This window comes from Miniopterus schreibersii (assembly GCF_964146895.1).
Source record: "Miniopterus schreibersii genome assembly, chromosome: 1".
NCBI classification, from domain to species: domain Eukaryota; kingdom Metazoa; phylum Chordata; class Mammalia; order Chiroptera; family Miniopteridae; genus Miniopterus; species Miniopterus schreibersii.
Genome location: NC_138101.1, coordinates 87990648 through 88005222, shown reverse-complemented (window position 1 = coordinate 88005222; position 14575 = coordinate 87990648). Strand labels below are relative to the sequence as shown.

The 14575-nt window shown below is 37.7% G+C and overlaps 1 pseudogene across 1 annotated transcript; it reads left to right on the top strand.

The window, feature by feature from the left end:
- The first annotated feature begins 287 nt into the window (after positions 1-287).
- Positions 288-494, top strand: LOC308558882 (guanine nucleotide-binding protein G(I)/G(S)/G(O) subunit gamma-5 pseudogene; annotated as a pseudogene). The gene has a single exon. The product of its transcript is annotated as a guanine nucleotide-binding protein G(I)/G(S)/G(O) subunit gamma-5 pseudogene (transcript).
- The last annotated feature ends 14081 nt before the right edge of the window (positions 495-14575 follow it).

Genomic DNA, 14575 nt, shown 5'->3' with positions numbered 1-14575 from the left:
CTTTTCAGAGAGTGTGTGTGAGAGAGAGAGAAACATCCATGTGAGAGAGACACATCGATTGGTTGCCCGGACTGGGGCTGGGATTGAGCCTGCAACCAAGGTCCATGCCCTTGGCCAGAATCAACCCAGGACCCTTCAGTCTGCTGGCCCATCCTGTAACCACTGAGCCAAAAGGGCTGGGGCTCCTTAGCATTTTAGCTCACAGCTTTGCTGCTCTACAGTCTAGACCCATGGATCTATCACCAATGGACCCACTCCCGACAAGTCTCCTGGCTCTCGCGTGCACCATGTCTGGTTCCTCCAGCCTCCCCATTATGAAAAAAGTGGTTCAGTATCTCCAGCGGCAGGCCGAGCTCAGTGGCATGAAGGTTTCCCAGGTGGCTGCAGATAGGAAACTATTCTGTCTGCAGAATGTTCAACATGACCCCCTGCTGACGGTATTATCTTCAAGTAGGAATCCCTTCAGACCTCAGAAAGCCTGTTCCTTTTTGTAGTGAAATGAATCTCTGAAGGTGTTCGAAACCACTTTCCATGAACCGGTGACTATTCAGAGGGCTAAATTTGAAGCCTGTACAAAAAGCTTGTCCTATAACACGTGCAATACTATACTAACTTCTGCTTTTGTCAGCCCTTAACATCTACCTCTCTGAATGTTCATGAATTTCTTTTTCACAGAGATAAATACTTTATATACTCTGGCAGCAGAGTAAATAAAATGCTTATTGTTAAAAAAACAAATTTTAGCTCACAGAATTTATTTGGTTATGGGTAGTGTTTGGAATAACTATATCATTGTGGCTAAGTGAAGGAGTATAAAAGAGGAATTAGGGCCTGAAAGAAAGTAAAGGAAACAGTTATGTACTTAACTTTTTTAGATGAAGCCAAAGTCTATGAATATACTTTTCAAAGATTTATCCAAAAGATGTAAAAACAGGATGTATGGTGCTTAGAAAAATCCTTATCAAGTTATTTTAAATAGATGATTTTAGCATTGCAAAGAAAGTTAATGCTTTTATTTATTAATTAAAATGTTATTAAGCACCTATCATGTGCATGTGCTGTGGGTACAAAGATTAGTATGCCATCTAAGATTCATATGCTGGGGTTTCACACACATCCACAAAGTATAACACAACTTTATCTTTTAAAACTACTAAGCTAATGCTAAGCACTTTTCAAATACTGTTTTATTTTCACAACTCTATGTGGCATATTTTATCACTCTCTTTGTCTGAGAAACTGAGGCACTGAGAGGTTAATCAACTTGCTCAAGTCACCCAGTCATTGAATTTTGGGACTATGAGCTGAACTAACTCTAAGTATATCTGACTCCAAAGCCATTACTTGTCTCATAAAATCTTATGACTCTGAGAAATAGGTAGCTAGCGAAGGTAAGTTCCACTCTGTCTAGGGATGAGATTGGGGAATATTTCTCTGTGTTTGAAAGAAAAGTAGATTCTCCCAGCAGAACAAAGATGAAGGCACAAAAGTGCACAGGGGTGTGGTTGTGGTCGGAGATGAGGTAAGGGAGCCAGCTGGACCCAGGTTTTGAACGCTCATAAATGCAACGCTGAGGTGTTCAAATCTTCATGTAACGATGGGGAGCCTGAAAAGCAGAATTGTTTATATTAGTATCTGTAAGAACAAATATGGAATTGAAGCTAGAGAGAGATGGGAGGCAAGGAAATGAAGGACCATGAAGAATATGGAGCTAATTCTAGAGTCATTTTGGAGCTGCTATCTGCAGGGCTGGAGATCAGTTACAGGTGAAGAATACAGAATAAAAGGGGGTAATTTCAAGTTTTCTACCATCTATTACTTGGGTGGATTGTGGTTTTAACCAAAATAGAGAGATCTTTGAAGGAGAAGAGTTTGGTGTGGAGGATGTTAATAAGATGGTGAGTTTGGTTTGGGACATGCTCAGTTCGGGGCACAAATAGTTGGCAAGTGGAAACTGAAGTCTGAAGTTTAGTAGCAAAGACCATACAAGGGATATGAATAGGGGTCAAGATAGTCATGGGCGTGTTCGGGACTGTAGGTAAAAGGGTGGAATTAGACGACAAGAAGGCCAAAGACTGAACAATGCGGGAAGTTATATTGAACTTCAAGCTGCCAGGAACCATGACTCTTTTTTTCACTATTCTAACCCCCAAACCAAGTGCAGTGTCTGGCTCACAGTAGACAATATCTGTCTTAAATGAATATCTATTTATGAGTAAATATTTATGAATAAATATCTATTTATGAATAAATATCTATTTATGAATAAAAGGGAGAGAGGTCATGAAGGAGACCGAAGGTAAAAAAAAAAAAAAAAAAAAAAGATAAAAACAAAATAATTGGAGGTGAACCTGGAGAGTGTAGTGTTGTTGGACAAAAGGAAGAGAGAATAGAACATGGGACATGATCAATATATTAAATGCTCATGTTATATCATTTTCGGTAAATTAGCCACTGTATGCACGCATTAGACTAATGTCTTTAAATTTTATTTTTAAATCATGTTAGCCCTCTCAAAAATCTCAAACATTGTCAAAAATAATAAAATTCAAACTTCTCCTTGTGACAATTGAGATCCCCCACAATTTGGCACCGACGTGATCCTCACTGTTTTCAATCATCCTACTCACGTTCCTTTTTTCACTCTTTCCCCAGCAAGTCAAGGTTTACCTGGCTCCCCCTTTCCTCTGCCTTTTAAAATTTGCCTTCTGCAGGGTAACTAAAGTTCCACTTCGTTTATGAGAGCTTGGTGACGGTTTGAGCTCACACTGGTGTATCCTTTCACCCAACTTATTCTTGTGTAAGCGATGCCCCATGATATCAGTGTTCTGTGGATTTATAAAAGCAAAGAACAACTCTGGATTTATCTTGCTATAAGTCACAGCCAGAGCTGCTTTCCCTGGGTTTCAACAGTTTCTATAGGAATGTGTCACGTGTGAGCTGCTCATCTGACTTCGAAGCCCCCCCCCCCCCCCCCCCCCCCCCCCCCCCCCGTGCTCACAGCTATCACAACACTAGAAACAAAAACAAACAAAAGAAGTTGCACAAAGACCATTTTATTTACATCTTATGTTTGGACTTGTCACTCCAGGGGATAGGAAAACTTGCCATTATTTAAAAAAATATTCCTACTGACTTATCAGGTTAGAGCCAATGCTCGGTGATGGGAGAATGCAGGTTGGGGGGCCTGAATGGTGACATTAGTTGTGGGTGATGCAGACATGGATGCTGTATGGGGTGCTCACGGGAGAAAGTAAATGTAGGTGCTGAACGGTAATGCAGCAGAAGCTGATTTGTCTGCAATTAAAATTTTCTTTCCCCATCCCCATCTAGCAGCCCCTTTAGTACAACATCTCCTTATGTTTTAATTCAATTATCAAGTCCTCTGAGAAATCTTTTGATCTGCATTATAACAACAATGAAGAGTTCCCACCACATCTTTTATTGTTCTTAATACAGCAAGTTATACCTGTGCATTAAATTGTTCACCTCACACAATGTTTTGATGAAAGAGAACATATATTAACATCTTCCCCAGTGCCTGACATGACACTTGAATAGTCGGTGTTGACTAAATACTTGCTGCATGAATGAAGTGCATGGATATGATTGCTAGGTCTTCCTCAATTGTAGCAATTGCTCTGCTGGTAGGAGCCTCTTAGTTTCTGAGGGTGCCATGCTTTGCTTTTATGTTTCTGGAAGAATTGTAATCTGCTCAGAAGGTTAAAAGAAAAAAGGAGAGAAAAGACATCAACACCAGGATCTGAAGGTGATGTTCAGCACTAGAGCTGAAGTTACAGAAGGGATTTCTGGGTAAGACAATAAGTGGAAAATCATAATTTTGTCAGTCACCTCCTAGATAACCACTGAAACAACTGAATATAACAGATGGATATATAGAAGGCTAACTTGAAAACCCTTCTTATGAAAAAGAGAAATCCTACTTAGAAGAAAGCATCCCAAGAAAGTATGTGAGAATATAGTGGTAAACCCAACTAACAACATGTTAGTTAGATGGGTGACAGAGGGAGAAAGCAACGTTGGGTCCTCGGGCCTGTCAGGGACTTACTGCAAACACTGTGTCAGTTAGCACTCTGAGAAGCCACCTGCAACTGTGGGTGTCGCAGATTCACACGAGAAGGGATGAGCTTTAATACACTGAATGACAACATGGTAGGGGGAAGGGGCACTACATTTGCCAGGCCCTGCTGCAGCTCCTACTTGGCACCGAACTAAGCAAAGAGAAACTGGTTATCCTGAGAGCTGGAAACCAGCTCTGCAGTTCACTAAACACAGAGAACAACTGACACCAAGACTAGTATCTTTGAGGGGACTGGGCAGGGCATCAGCTTCTGCTCCACTTCCCTCACACTGCTGTATTATGAACTGGTCATGATAATCTACAGATTTACATTTTCCCTTTCACTATTGTCTAAATATGAAAGAGTTGGACAGAATTCCACACCAGTCTTTGTCAGACCTGCTTTAATGCCAAATTCAGCCAAAAGCCAGTAGCTCTCTTGCTGTACAAGATAAGCAAGCAGACAGGTTCTATCGCAGAGTTGGGAGAAAACATTCCAGTCCCAAATACGAGGGATGCTACAAAGAATCGGAACACATACCCTCTGTTGAGATAGATTTACTGAAAAAGAGAAGGGGAGAATTCCTGATTTATATTGTTTTTGTGATTCAAGAGAAGAGAGCATTCAAAACAAAAGAGAAAAAAATTAGATCAAGAGAGACTGCAAGGGGTTAAAAATGATTGCGGAATAAAAATTGGTACAGCAGTATACATCAGCCCGAATGCTGCAAAAATCAAACTGTAGAACAGAAGACAAAATTTAAAAATTCTTCCAGAATTCCAAATGAATAAAGAATAATGAAAGGAATGGCGTATAGATGTAGGAGACTTTAGTAGTGTGTGAGCCGTGCTACAGGTGCATCCACACAACACCTACCAAACCACCCCCAGCGACACACACACACATACTGCATGTAATTTTTTTTTCTTTGTTCACTGTGGTGAGAACATGTAACATGAAATCTGCCTTTTCACAAATATTTAAATGCACAATAAAGTCTTTTAAAATGGACAGTTGAAATAAATATAGGCACCAAGTTGTAAGCTGATCTCTAGAATTAATTTATCTTACAGAACTGACGCTTGATACCCCTTTAACAGCAACTCCTGATTTCCGTGTGCAAGGTGACACATTTTTTTGCCTTTGTCCAGAGGCAGGTCCTTGACCTCAGCCCAAAAAGCTAATGTGAAGGTATCATAGAAGACAATAACAAACCAGGATTTATTCTCCCCAGATTTCCTATTATTTAGATGACACATACGAGATCCCAACTCCTTGGGATGTCTTTCTATTCCACCAGTAACATGACAACTGGGTTCTTAAAAGCAACAACTTTTTTTTTTACCATGTAACATCTTTGATTTATCTCATTTACTAGCAGCTGCCTATTGAAGGGAAATTCTATCATGTGCTCTGACTGGCCACCAAGGAAATGATCATAGACACCCTAAAGCAGTAGACTTCATACTTCCAGTTTTGCAGAAATTATAAGTGACCCTCACAAAGATATTCTCTCATCTGTTTTCATTACACTGAAGAGGGTAAGAGTAGGAGGATTTATATTTATTCTTAGCAGAGAATTGGAACATGTCTCACTTCCTCTCTGTGGTAGGCTTTGATATAATTGATGTCTTTTATCTTATGGCCATAAAAGACCCTGTTCCTGTCCAGAGTCACAGAAAACATAAAACAACAAAATCTAGAAAAATCTTTGCAAAACACACTACCCTCACAATCAGAAAGAGAAAAGCTGAGGAATCCATATGATAAAAGGCCAGGTTATTCAGATCAACCACTGCACCTTACAAACTTGCTTGGAGATCAGTGCAGAGCAACTAGAGGAAATAACCACTTAGATATTTAAAAGGAAACGTTCCAGACCAGGAAAAAGTGTTAAAACCATGAATCAAAAATATTAACTGATAGCAAAAAATGACTTTATATGTAAACTATGTAATAAAAACTGCAGTCAAAGTAAAGTTCTATAAGCATCTAAGTAGAAAGAACACTTGACCCCAAGATAATAATTAGGTTAGTGTTAGAAAATATTTAAAAATTTTGGTTAGAAAAGAAAAAATTAGAAGCTTATAAATTCTATATAGACATGTGGTATATATGAAGGAAACAGAAAAATAGTCTTAGATATTTAAGGGCTGAAAAGTAGTAAACAATTCTTAGATTTTTCCTAAAACCATCACTCAAAATTTTACTCTCTAATACATCAATAGTGAGTCAAAGTGAAAGTTTTAAAGAAGATTTCATGAGGAATTATATCAGTAAGCACTGAAATCAGGTAAGCAGAATTAACTTGAATAAGTGTAGTAAATACATAGACAAACCAACACAGAAAAAATGCAATATATATAAAAAGTCTCAGTAGACTTCTGCCTCAAGAAAGATGCAGTATAGATTCTTTTCTATTTATTTTGTCAAGTACAACTAAAACCCCTGGAAATTTTATATAAAACAAATATAAGAAAACTCTAAAAGGTGGAGAGAAGTCGGTAGAGTGGTTAGGAATCTTGAAACCCAGAAACAGCAGGCAGAGTTTCTTGGGTTTTCTTTCTGACTCAGATACTCATACTTGGAGCTGAAGAACCTGGGAACCTAGAAATGCCAACAGGTATAGGCAAAAAATAAAGTTTCAAGAAAATCAAACTGTCTATAGTCAAAAAACCAGAAAAGGGACAGTCTACCAAAGCAGAAAAAGTCTAGACAATAACCACTATCTTTCAGCCAAATACCACAGAAAAAACCCTAACCCTAACCACAGTAGCAAAGGTTAAGTCTAAGGGGAGCCCAGGGTGCCATCCTTGCCAGACTATAATAAGGTGGCCAAATCACCTTGCTGGGGTGGTGTCACAGTAGGCCAAGTACAGATTTAACACTTTCATTCTCACTGGTGCTATTGAGCAACTCACCCCTCTCCTGATGCTGATGCTGTGATATCAGTGGAGACCACTTTGGGGGCCTAAATTTCTACTCCCAACCCCCAGTAACGAGGTACCCCATTGATCTCACTGGAGGGATGGTGTCGGAAGAGGTCTTGTGGAAATGTAGGAATTTTACCATTTTCCAGAGCTATGGGTATGGACAAGGCCATCCCTCCTGCTATGGTGCCAGTGAAAACCATGTGAGAAGTAGTAACAAGGCACTCCCACTTCTCCTAACCACAACAGAGTCAGGGGAGGTCTAGTAGGGAGCCCAGCAGTAACATGGAGACTCTTCTCCCATTTGTCACAACAGAAATCAAGAGGCAAACCTGTACTCCTGCTCCCATTTGGCAGTAATCAGCCACCCCCTCCACCTCCACCCCACTTTCACTCTCCTTTACCGACTAACATTTACCAATGTCACAAAACAAAACAGCCAAGACAAAATTTTTAATGAAATGTAGAGTGCCATAACATAATACTTAAAATGTTTAAGCCTGTGGAGCAGGGCACTGGGGCCCCAAGGGGGGTCCACTGCTGCCGTGTGTGTTTGTCGGGGGGGGGGTTCACTCTCTCAGCAGGTGGCTCCACTGCTAGGACTGTGGTGCTCCAGGCCAGCAGGCATCTGGGTTTCTATGGGCACAGGGCTGGGGTTCCCTAGCCCACATTGACAAGGAGGAGACCTAGGGAACTGGTTTCTGTGTCAGAGCCACACGGCTCTGTCTCATTCTCCTGGGGTTGCTTCTCAAGATCCCTTCAAAAGAGTCTATACCACAGGCTCCGGCAGCCACCTCTTCTCCAAAGAGTGAGCTTGGGTGGTGCAACAGGGCACTGGGAGTGTGGGCCTGAGGAACACTGCTGGACTCATCCTGACGAATCCCTGAGACCTGGCCCCACTACAAAAATCCATGGGTACATGGCAGGTGTCACCTGACCATGGTGTAACCTCAGACTGTTTCTGAGTGGCCTCAAACCCAGTGCTGGTGCCACGTTTGAATCTGCATCAATCTGGGGAAGACCAGATCGTGAGTGGAGTGAAGAACACTCACTCCTACCTCATGACTCATGCAGAGCCTCCCTCAAGCAACTGACTACTGCCAGAGGCTCTTGCAGGAACTAAGCCTAACAGATAGCTAACAGGTGAAGGCAGGCATTGGGGAACACTATGTAAGTTATATGATTGTCTAACCACCAAGCTGTATACCTGAAACTGATACATAATAAAAAAAATAATCTGAGTTTTTATCAAGAACCTAGGAATAATAGGAAAATGAACCCAAAGCAAGAAGAAGGAAGGAAATTAAAATAAGAGCAGATAATAGGAAGACTTCAAAACAGTAGAGAAAATTATGAAACAAAATGCTGGTTCCTTGAAAAAAAATCAATAAAATCGATGAGCTTCTAGAAAGACTGACCAATATAAAAAGAGAAGACACAAATGACCAACGTTAGGGAGAAAACAGGGAATATCATTACAGACCATAAATGTCACAAGGATAATGAAGGAATACCACAACATATACAGGATAAAATGAACCAATTCCTAAAAAGGCACAAACTACTGCAATCACCCAATAAAATTGGTGGAGGAGAGACATTCAGAACAATTCAATATAACAGAAAATCCAGAATTAGATCCACAAAAACCTGCCCAACTGCTTTTTGATAAATGGGCAATCCCCTGGAGGAAGGATAGCCTTTTCAGTAAGTGATGCTGGAGCAATTGAACCTCCATAGACAAAACAATAAACCTTGACCTAAACCTCACACCTTACACAAAACATAACTCAAATGGATCATGGACTTATTTCCCAACTGCAATTGTACTCCCGGGCATTAATACCAGAAAAATGTAAATTTGTGTTCACACAAAATCACGTTTGAAAATGCTCATATCAGCTTTATTCATAACAGCCACAAACTGGAACTAGCTCCTGTGTTCTTTGACAAGCAAATGTTTAACCAATTATGGTACATCCATACCATGAACATCACTCAGCAATACAAAGAAGCAAAGTATTGATGTACATGACACTTGTGTGAATTTCCCAAGAATTATGCGGAGTGAAAAAAGTCAATTCCAAAAGATTACATACTGTAAGATTCCATTAGTTATTGTTTTTAACCATTTTTAGTGAGATATAATTGACATGTAACATTATATTTGCTCTCGGTGCACCACACAATGATTCAATAAATGTATATATTGCAAAATGATCACCGCAATCAGTTTGGTTAAAATTGATCACCATACATAGTTACAGAATTTTTTTTTCTTGTTATGAGAACTTTTAAGATCTCTCTTTGCCACTTTCAAATATACAATACAGTATCATTACATTCAACATGCTGTACATTATATCCCCAGAACTTACTTATTTTGTGACTGAAGTTTGTTCCTTCTGAAGACATTCACCCATTTTGCCAACCTCCACCTCCACCTCTGGCAACTATCAACCTACTTTCTGTATCTGTGAGTTTGGGGTTCATGTTTTTTGTTTTTTTCAGGTTCCACATATAAGTGAGATCATGGGATTTGTCTTTCCTTGTCTGACTTATTTCACTTAGCATAATACACTCAACACCCATCCATGATGTCACAAATGGTAAGATTTCCTTCTTTTTTATGGCTGAATAATATTCCATGGTATAAACAAACAATATTTTCTTATACATTCATCCATTAATGGACAGTTAGGTTGTTTTTATATCTTGCCAACTGTAAATAATGCTGCAATGAATATGAATACAAATAGCTTTTTGAGATAGTGATTTCATTTCCTTTGAATAAATACCCAGAAGTGGAATAGCTGGACCATTTGGTGGTTATATTTTCAACTTGCTGAGGAAACTCCATATTGTTTTCCATAATAACTGCTTCAATAAATCCCATCAGCAGTGTACAAGGGTTCCCTTTTCTCCACATTCTTGCCAACACTTGTTATTCTTTGTCCTTTTGATAACAGCGATTCTCACAGGTGTGAGGTGATGGCTCATTGTGGTTTTGATTTGCATTTCCCTACTGACTAGTGATGTTGAGCATCTTTTCATTTACCTGTTGACTATCTGTAAATCATATTTGGAAAAATTTCTATTCAGATCTTCTGTCCATCTTTTAATCATTTTTGCTATTGAGTTGTATGAGTTCTTTATATTCAGGGTGGAGCAAAAGTAGCTTTACAATTGTGAGTATGCAAAACAGTTTATTCTTGTATTCTTATTTATTAATTACTGTATAATTTTCCATATGAACAACTATAAACCTACTTCTGCCCCACTCTGTACTTGGAGATTTAACAGGTACTTGAGTTGCAAATATTTTCACCCTCTTGGTAGGTTGCCTTTTCATTTTGTTGATGGTTTTCATTGCTTTGCAGAAGCTATTTAGTTTGATGTAGTCCCACTTATCTATTTTTGCTTTTGTTCCCTTTGCTTTTGGTGTCAGATAAAAAAAAAAAAAATCATCACCAAGGCCACTATCAAGGGGCTTACCATCTATGTTTTCTTCTAGGAGTTTTATGATTTCAGATCTTTTGTTCAAGTCTTTAATCCACTTTGAGTTAATGTTTGTTTATGGTGTAAAATAGTGGTCTAGTTTTATTCCTTTTCATGTGGATATCCAGTTTTCCCAATACTATTTATTAAAGATACTATCACTTTCCCATTGTATATTCTTGGCTCCTTTTTTGTAAATTATTTGACCATATATGTATGGGATTCTCTACTCTGGGCTCTCTACTCTGGTCTATTGATCTATGTCTGTTTTTATGCCAATACCATACTATTTTGACTACCATAGCTTTGTAATATAGTTTGAAACCAGGGAGCATGATGCCTTTAGCTTTGTTCTTTCTCAAGTTTGCTTTGGCTATTAGGAGTCTTCTATGGTTCCATTGAAATTTTAGGATTGTGTGTACTATTTCTGTGAAAAAAATGCTAGTATAATTTTGATAAGAATTGTATTGCATCTGTAGATTGCTTTGGGTAGTATGGACATTTTAACAATATTAATTATTCCAATCCATAAGCATCAAATATTTTTCCTTTTTCATATGACTTCATTAATTTCTTTCATCAATGTTATATAGTTTTCAGTGCACAGATTGTAAATGGGTTATTTTCTTAATTTGTCTCTCTGTTCATTATTAGTGTATAGAAGCACAATGGTTTTTGTTTATTGATGTGTCCTGCAACTTTAGTGAATTCATTCAATCTTTTTTTTTTTTTTTTTTTTTGGTGGAGTCCTTAGATTTTTCTATATATAATATCATGTCACCTGTAAGTAGTGATAGTTTTACCTCTTCCTTTCCAATTTGGATGGCCTTAATTTTTTTTCTTGTCTAAACACTCTGGCTAGGATTTCCAGTACTATGTTGAATAAAAGTGGCAGGAGTAGGCATACTTGTCCCTGATCTTAGAGGAAGAACTCTCAGTTTTTCACTACTAAATATGATGTTAGCTGTGAGTTTGTTACATATGACTTACTATGCTGAGATATGTTCCCTCTACACCCACTTTGTTGAGATATTTTATCCTGAATGGATGTTGAAAATGTTAAATGCTTTGTCTACATCTATTGAGATGATCATGTGATTTTACCCTCATTTTGTTAACTGGGTAACACGCTGATTGATTTCCAGATGTTGCACCATCTTTTCAGCCCTGCGATAAATCCCACTTGATCACTGCGTATGATTCTTTTAATGTATCATTGAATTCAGTTTGCTAATATTTTAATTGAGGATTTTTACATCTATGTTTATCAGAGATATTGGCACATAGTTTTCTTTTTTGGTAGTGTCCTTGTCTGGTTGTGTATCAAGGTAATATTGGCCATGTAAAATTAGTTTGGAAGTGTTACCTCCTCTTCTATTTTTTTTTGAAGAGTTTGAGAAGAATTGGCATTAATTGTTCTTTAAATGTTTGGTAGAATGCAGGCAAACATGAGACAGTCTGTTTTCATATTGTTATTTACATTTTGCAGAATGTTTTGTAGGAACTCTTTATATAGATCCTTACCACTCAATTTGTGTGCATATTGTCAGATTTTAAAATTATGGTCATTCTAGTTTCATAAAGTGAAACAAGGAATGCCCTTCTTTTTTCTATACTCTGAAACAGTTTGTTTGCAATTGAAATTTTTTATTTATTGAATGTTTGGTAGAACTTGCCTAAGTGTGGGCTTCTGGGCTTGAACTTTCCTTTATAAAAAAAATTGTAATTATAGTTTCACTATTTTTATTTCCTCTTGAGAATTTTATATATTATATATTAAGAAATTTATTATTTCAACTAAGTTTTTACATTTTTGGCATAATGCTACTCATAATATCAAAATGTTACCTTTTTAAAATGTCTGCAGAATCCATAGTCATGTTTCCCTTTTTCATAATGTTATTTTTTATCTTTGCCTTCCTTTTTTGGACAAATATTTCTGGCATCATTTGATTTTTATTAACATTTTCAGTAATCCAACTTTATATTTGTTTATCTTCTCTAGCATCCATATGTCTTAAGCTCTCTTTCATATTTTCCATTTCTTGAATCCTCATGCTGAATTCTGGGTAATTTCTTTAAATTTAACTTTTAGCTTTGTCTTTCTCTCTTTTGCTATGTTTAATCTGTTGTTAAATCATTTTTATGATTTTAAAAATCAATAATTATATTTTTTATTTCTATTTGTGTGTGTTTTCAAATTCTGCTTGGGCATTTATAACATTTTCTTTTTCTCTGCAAACATATCCAAGCTTTTCTTTTACTTTGTACACATATTTAACGCTATTTTTTCATAATCTGGATTTGATATTACAATATCTAAAATACTTACAGCTTTATTCTTGCTGACTATTGTTTCTGCCATTTCTCTTTTATGAGGGTGTTTTTCTCATCTGTGTTTGGTTTATTTATTTTTCTTACTATGAGCTGCTCAATTTCCTTGAAATGTCTTATTGAAACATTTTTTAAGGCTGATATAGAATTATAATTAAAAACTGTTTAGCAACTGCTATAATATAGGCAGTATGAAATCAAAACAGGTGCTAGTCTCAAAAGGGTTAATATTAAAAATATTTAACAACTGGTATGGCATGGATACCAAGCAAGCTAAAGAAATACTGGTTTAATCTTAAACAGAAACAACACTAATTGTAAAAATTACATATAAATAAACTAATCTGTTCTAAATAAGTAATAGCATTTCATGGAAAGAAGGTAAATTCTCTAAAGAGTATTTGCATTTGCTTTTTTTAGATTGCTGAAGACACTTTATTTATTTTTAATTATTTATTGATTTTTAGAGAGAGAGGAAGGGAAAAGAGAGAAACATTGATGCAAGAGCAAAACATAGATTGACTGCCTCCTGCACGGCCCCCACTGTGGATGGAGCCCACAGCTCAAGCATGTGTCCTGACTAGGAATCGAACTTGTGACCTCTTAGTGCACAGGAGGATGCCCAACCATCTGAGCAACACTGGTCAGGGTCATGATTACTTTTTAATTTTATTTTGTTAATCCTCTCTTGAGGATATTTTTTCCATTGCTTTTCAGAGAGATTGGGGGGATGGAGGGGGAGAGGGAGAAAAAGGGGGGGGGAGGAGAGAGAGAGAGAAATATTGATGCAAGAGAGACACATGGACTGGTTGCCTCTTGCACACTCCTCACCTGGACTGGGGAGTGAACCCGCAACCAGGAATGGAACCCACAATGCTTTGGTGGGAGGGTCAACACTCTAACCACTGACACACTGGCCAGGGCCTACTTTAAATTCTACTTTCTCCTGAGATATTTTTAGGGTCTAAAGTTATGTGAATTTCAGCAATAACTCTCTTAATGGCCATGTTTTGGTTCCAGGTATTCAGCAATTGCTCTGCACACCCTCCCCTTAGCACCCAGTTTGAGGCAAGGTTAGTTATTCTCTGTGAAGATTCTTGTAAGAGATGGGTTGATATCCGGTTCACTCTTACAAACGGAACCTTTGGGAGGTCCCAGCCTTCCAGGACGAGTACCTAGTAGATTTAGCGCTTTTGGTGGTCCTTGGATTTTGTTTCCTCTGCCTTGTACCACTGGAGTCCTCCTGGAAAACTGAAGTACCAATTGATCTTCGGCAGAGGAGCACGAGGCAGAAGCCAGCAACAGAGAAGCGCCCCAACCACACCACAGATTTTTGGCTTGAGAATTTCATACTTTCCTGCCAGCTTATCAACAAATTTAAAATATTTTTTAAAACTTTATCAATAATTGTTCATTTTTTTTACCTGGGGGTGGGATTGAGCTAGGCATTTCTTTTTCCTATGCTTGCAAATGAAATTCCTGTGACAGTAATTTTTAAAACAAAGCTGGTTGAACTACGTATTAATTGAACCCAAGACCATAACATTGTTTTGACAGAACTTAATCGAATTAGTTAACTAGATGAGGCATCCTAGTTTAAGTATATTTTGGTGTTTAGTGAAATTATGATAAAACAACAAAAAATTTTTACCTTAAAGGACTTTATTTTTCTAGGAACAAAAATAAATACTTTGCTTGTAAGTCAGATGTAATTGTTTTATGTTGACTAGT